Source organism: Culex quinquefasciatus, chromosome 2 (assembly GCF_015732765.1).
Source record: "Culex quinquefasciatus strain JHB chromosome 2, VPISU_Cqui_1.0_pri_paternal, whole genome shotgun sequence".
In the NCBI taxonomy this organism is placed as follows: Eukaryota; Metazoa; Arthropoda; class Insecta; order Diptera; family Culicidae; genus Culex; species Culex quinquefasciatus.
Genome location: NC_051862.1, coordinates 168,031,768 through 168,038,348, shown reverse-complemented (window position 1 = coordinate 168,038,348; position 6,581 = coordinate 168,031,768).

The following is a 6,581-nucleotide window of genomic DNA, read 5'->3' as shown; positions in this document are numbered from 1 at the left end:
CAAATTTGGCTTGCGCCTTTTCGATTGCATCTTTTTTACCTTAAAATCGCTGTAACTTTTGACCCTTAAGTACAAATTGACTTGTAAACAAATAAAAATGTTTGTTTTTTAGCGTTCTAAAAGTGCCCCGAATATCACTTTTCTCTAAAACTTAACCCTGAATTGTCACTTTCAAAAAACTGATTTTTGAAGGTTTGCTCAGATGCTTTCTATAAATTTGGTCGTAGTAGGCGTAGATTACGAGATAAAATTTTGATGTTTTTGACAAAGTTGCTTGAATTGGCAAGCCCAACAACTCTCTAGAAAAAAAAATCCCAAAAATATTCCTGAAAAGTTAGATTTTCAAAATCACGCTCATAGTGAACCACCCTAATTTCCAACTAAACCAAAAATTGCCCCTTTCCATATGCAACAACTCTTCTGAAGACACCAAAGCTCCAAAACTTCACCATTTTACGGAAAATCCATTTTGCACTTAATTTTGCAATCTGGACCACTGTGCAATGTCTCTTAGACAATTTTATAGCAAATTTTCTAAACTTAAAAAAAATATTTTCAGGAATGGTCACTCATGGAGACTATTTTAAAAATCGAAAAACTGCAAATATTTCGCTAAATCAAACTTTCGGTGGCTATATCTTGAAAACGGAGCCCATTATCAAAAAATCTGTTAAGTACTTTTCGATTGCAAATAAAATTTTACATAAAAAAATTAATTCAATTTTTCAAAAACAAATTTCGATTTTTACCAAAAACACTATTTTTGAAAAATTATTAACTCGGCGCAGATTTTTTGACCATACTTCTCTGTGGCTCATAAGTTGCGGGTTTTTTCCCCTAAAACATTTGATATGTCGAAAATCAAAAAATACGTATTTTGGAAACTTGAGTTTTTGTGATAAAATGATGATTCAAAAATTGGCATTTTTTCCGTGTAGCTATTTTTTTTCTCAATAGTCCTCAACAATACCTACAACTTTGTCGAAGACACCAAATTGATCAGAAAATTCACTCAAAAGTTACAGCTGTTTGAATATTTACGTACCATTTTTGTATGGACAGCTGCCAAAATTGTATGAAAACTTGTATGGGAGAACCAATGATGGTCATATGAACCAATGATGGTCATATGAACCAATGATGGTCATATGAAAGGCCCCCACAAAGTTTGAGTCAAATTAAAAAATATTAAAAATAAGAATGGTCGAAATCGGCTCATGGTGATGAAATATTATGCCGAGAAATAGTCCGATTTTTCCGATACAAATATATTCCAAAATTCAAATATCAAGTAACATTTAAAGAGGGCTTTAAAACAAATACTGATTGTGATATTCGCTAGGCATACACAACTTGCAACGGTCATTATCGATAGAGTAACTGATTTTTTGAAATACACACAAAAAAAACTTATTCCGCCAAAAATTCAAATCAAAATCAAATTTTTCAAATCAAGCTTAAATTTGGTGGGGCTCTTCACGGAGAAAAAAGAGTTCCCAAAATCGTGAACAAGCGTTCATGAAAATGGGAACCTCGAACAAAGTGTTCAAATCCCATGGTACGATTTTGAAAAACGTACCATGAAATTTGAACACTTTGTTCGTGGTTCCCATTTTCATGAACGCTTGTTCACGATTTTGGGAACTCTTTTTTCTCCGTGTTCATAACACAAAACCAAGCCTCAGAAAGAATTGCACTTTTTTCCAATTTTGGTTGGTGGTTTCCTTTTAGTTCACGAGATTCAGTATTTTTGAGCTGAAAACATAATGATTACGTTTTATAGGTTTTTCTAATTTAAATAGTAATTATTTTTCTCGGACGAATTGGAATACACAGAGTGTTAAACAATTCTTAAATCTCTCCCCTTAAATGGGTGAAGTAATATTTTAATTTGTCTGTGTTTAATGAACCTTCAAAGACCTTTGACAAAATCTCAATATGCAGCAATTCCTCAAAAAACAGCATGATTCGCTTCAACTGGTGCTGAGCTATGTTTTTTGAAAAATGTGGTTTTTGCGAAAATCGACGAAAATTTCAATTTTCGGACCACCCTAAGACCTTAATAGAAAAACAAAAATTTTGAGCCCGGTCGGACAACTTTTTTTTTCGAATCTATGTGCTTCTATGTTTTAAATTGTATGGATTTCAAAACATTTACAGCTCGACGTCGTCGTGCTATCTTGTCGCATCCGCTATTTCGACGTTCCAAGAAAAAACGCGTTTCAATGTTTGACCTTGAATAAACAAAAACAAAAGCACGCAATGTAAACAATAACAAACACGTTTTGTTTAGCTGACCATTCTGTGCATTGTCCCGAAGTTTGGTTAAAGTTGGTTGCTGGAGTCCTGAGTTATAATTACAAATGTTTACGGTAGTCTAACTTGTACGTGCGTCAAACGCGTTCTGACCTGAAATTCATTTGCCCTTTGTCGCACTTAGGGGAAATCTACCCTTTCCAATCAAACACCTATCTTCGTCATATGGAGAGTTTGATGCTCGATTAAAGCTCCAAAAATACTATTTGGGCTATTAACGTACCAGCAACAGCACCGCCTCGAGTAAGCACGCAAATGTATGCCACTTACTGGCCAAAAAGATCACATTTAATGCACTTTTGATCATAATTTGTATTTTGCGAGACCACTTCTCATCATTTTGTTGGCACACACAGTGACACACACGAGAATCCCTCAAACGCTTAATGAATATCACCAAAATTAACTTTTCACTTTCGCTTACTTTTTCACGGCGCTTAAGATATGAAATTGCTTCCAACTACCGGCAACATGTTCTTTTGATCATTAGTAAGGCACTCACTTGAAGAATAATCCCGAAAAATGTAATAAATTAGCAAGCGCCATCAAAAAAAACAAACGCGCCAAGTCGTTTGACGTTTCAATTTTCACTTTGCATTAAAATCGAAGGCTGAAGAAAACCGAGCGAGAGACGAAGGCAAAAAAGAACAAAGGCTGGCCGTCAACACCACCAGCAGCACAGCCAGCGATGCCAGGAAACTTTCCCTATAAATGCCACTTTTCGTGAGTGTTCGTTTGAACTGTCAGCGCAAATGGCAACACTCGACAGAGTGTTGGAAGAAAAAAGAACTAAGCCGATATTAGAAAAATGGGCGTGGCCCAATGCATTCACCTCGATTAGAATACCCTTGGGATTTTTTTTTTGTTAAATGCTTGGTAAAGAAATAGAATAACTTTTAGTGAAAGTGAAAATAAACAGAAATGTTCACAAAAACTTGCTCTACTCGTTGGTGTACTTGGTTTTAGTAAAATTCAAGGGAGACTCTATATTATCCAGCATCATTCAAACACGACCGCTTATTAGGATTAAAATGGGTAGATTTCCCCTACATCAATTTTCAGGGAGTGACAAGATAGCAAGACAAGATTGAAACTTGTTTCATATGAAGAGTGACAAAAAAATTCGGAGCTCTTTTGGTTTTCACACAAAATGGCGTTCTTAACTCAATTTGGCCCAAAATGCACGTACGACAAGTTAGCACGACGGCGACGAGCTGATGGATTCATCAAAAGCGTGCTTCAGTGAACCATCCACGAGTTCAATAAAACCCAAAAAAAATCTCGAATAAATATTTCCCCGAACAAATTTCCAGTCACAGACGCAACGGAACCCAACGGAACCGAAGGGAAAACTTTTCATTTAATTGGCAACACGTGGGATTGACGGCCCTCGCTCCTGGCTGCCACATCCGTGAGCTCTCTGTCAGCTGACTTTGGATATATTTCCCACGTGGTGCACGGAAATGAAATCCTACCGGAACGAGCCAACGGCGGAAAACAAAAAAAATATGAATAAAAAGTCCTAACCGTAAAAAAAAGGAACTGACAGAATTGCAAGAGGGAATCGAAATATTGGTGCTTTTCCTTTCCCGTACCTCCCCGTCGCAAACGCGTCGGAACCAGACTTGACAGACGTTGGCCACGCGGGCCCGAGGACCACGGAATCGATATCTTTGATTACGGGTTGTAGGGAGGAAGCGCGCGCTGAGGGAATTATGGCGCTGGCTGACAGAGAGACATTACGGCCCCAGGTGGGTTGAAAATTGATTATTATGGATTGAGAAAATGGGGAGCAGAAAAATGCTTCTGGAGAAAAGCTGCTGGTTGAACTGATTGATGTGAAGCCACGTCGCATTTTTTTCGTTTTTAATTATTTCATGAAACGAATGTAGCCAATTTTGCTCGTTGGCAAGGAGGTAACAGATGTTGAACGAAAATTTCATTCTGACTGTTGTCACTGATCCCGGTATACGACTAAAAACCAAGCCTTAAATCACAAAATCTTCATAGATTATATTTTTTGTATTTTTTAACATTGAGCCTTATTGAACCAAAAAAATCCAAATGCTCAAAATAAGTAAATTCCTGCCGTAATGTTTAGGTTTTTTCATATGATGCGCTGAAATATTATTAACATCGAGTCACGCCAAATTATATTGTGATATTGAGCAATTCCATGCCAAATAGGGAATCGGTTGTACCCGACCCTCTCCGATTTCAATGAAACTTTGTAGACATGTTATCCTTCGCTTATATAAGCCATTTTTGTGTATATGGAGCCAGTTCCACTCGATAATGACATTTGAGAAGGGCGTAAGTGTTTTAAATATTTTTGTTATTCGGAATTTATATATTTCTGTATTTCGAAGCCGTTGCATCGTATCAAAAAGTGGTCAAAGACAAACTTGTAGGAAATTTGACGGGCTTTTCGATAAAAATACACTGAAAGAAAAACACCCAACTTTTATGAGATTTTTTGATTTTTAAGTTTAAAAGTCAAATTTGAGGGGGAGCCCACGATTTTTTTTCGTTCAAAATTTTTGTGAAGATAGCCTAAGATGTAACAAAAAGACTCACGAAAAATGCAGGATGGAGCAACTCATCTAAAAAAATACAAAAATCATTTACTGAAACTGTTTTTTTGAAAAGTGCTCCAAACGTCAAAATTTTCAAAAACCGAATACGGGAATCGATTCTAGAGACAATTTTACATAAAAGTCTCCATATTGACCATTGTCCTAAGTCCAATCCTTGTGAAGTTACAGCGGTTTTAAAAATAAAAATGTTGAAAAAATAGGTTTTTTGATGGTTTTTGGCAATTTCTATATGACAGACTTGATTTTTCAGTCTCGTAAATATTTTTACCGGAAAGCTCGTCCAATTTCCCATAAGTTTGTCTTTGACCACATTTTAATTGGATGTATGGGCTTACAGATATAAGCTAATTTACTATCCAGGTTACTATACTACACTGAAAAAATATGATGTTTTCAATTATGAGCAATGTAATTAGCTTATATCTGCAAGCTCATACATCCAATTTAAATGTTGTCAAAGACAAACTTATGGGAAATTTGACGAGCTTTCCGGTAAAAATATTTACGAGACTGAAAAATCAAGTCTGTCATATAGAAATTGCCAAAAACCATCAAAAAACCTATTTTTTCAACATTTTTATTTTTAAAACCGCTGTAACTTTACTAGGATTGGACTTAGGACAATGGTCAATATGGAGACTTTTATGTAAAATTGTCTCTAGAATCGATTCCCGTATTCGGTTTTTGAAAATTTTGACGTTTAGAGCACTTTTCAAAAAAACAGTTTCAGTAAATGATTTTTGTATTTTTTTAGGTGAGACATACCATCCTGCATTTTTTGTGAGTCTTTTTGTAACATCTTAGGCTATCTTCACAAAAATTTTGAACGAAAAAAAATCGTGGGCTCCCCCTCAAATTTGACTTTTAAACTTAAAAATCAAAAAATCTCATAAAAGTTGGGTGTTTTTTTCTTTCAGTGTATTTTTATCAAAAAGCCCGTCAAATTTCCTACAAGTTTGTCTTTGACCACTTTTGATACGATGCAACGGCTTCGAGATACAGAAATATTTAAATTCCGAATTACAAAAATATTTAAAACACTTACGCCCTTCTCAAATGTCATTATCGTGTGGAACTGGCTCCATATACACAAAAATGGCTTATATAAGCGTAGGATAACATGTCTACAAAGTTTCATTGAAATTGGAGAGGGTCGAGAAAAAAGTACCTGAAAAATTCCTGTTTTGGGCTGGAATTGCTGTATTATGTTTATTTCAACATAAACTGCAGTAAATTCATAAAGTTACAAGAATACCTTGTCAAAAACCTTGTCTATTATAGACTCTATACAATCCAGTCAAGAAATCATACATTGTTACCAGCCATAAAAGCCCAAACTTCATGAGAATAATTCCACCTACATCATAGAATTAACAATCAACATGTTTCCTTCTGGCCCAACTCGATAATGATTCAAGAAGAAGAAAAAAATACATCCCGACAAACTTTCCCATTCAGGTTCCCGAGCACAATGCAAATTTTTATAAGCAATGAAAAAAAGCAACAACCCAAAAAAAACTCTCTCGGAAAATAAACCCCTTGGATTTACCGTCCGTATATTGTTAGTTGGGGCATTATTTTGCATATTTTTCCATACACTCTTTCTACTTGTGTGCCATTTTACACAGCCAGCTCCAACTCTCTCTCTCTCAAGAGGGCGGAGTATGT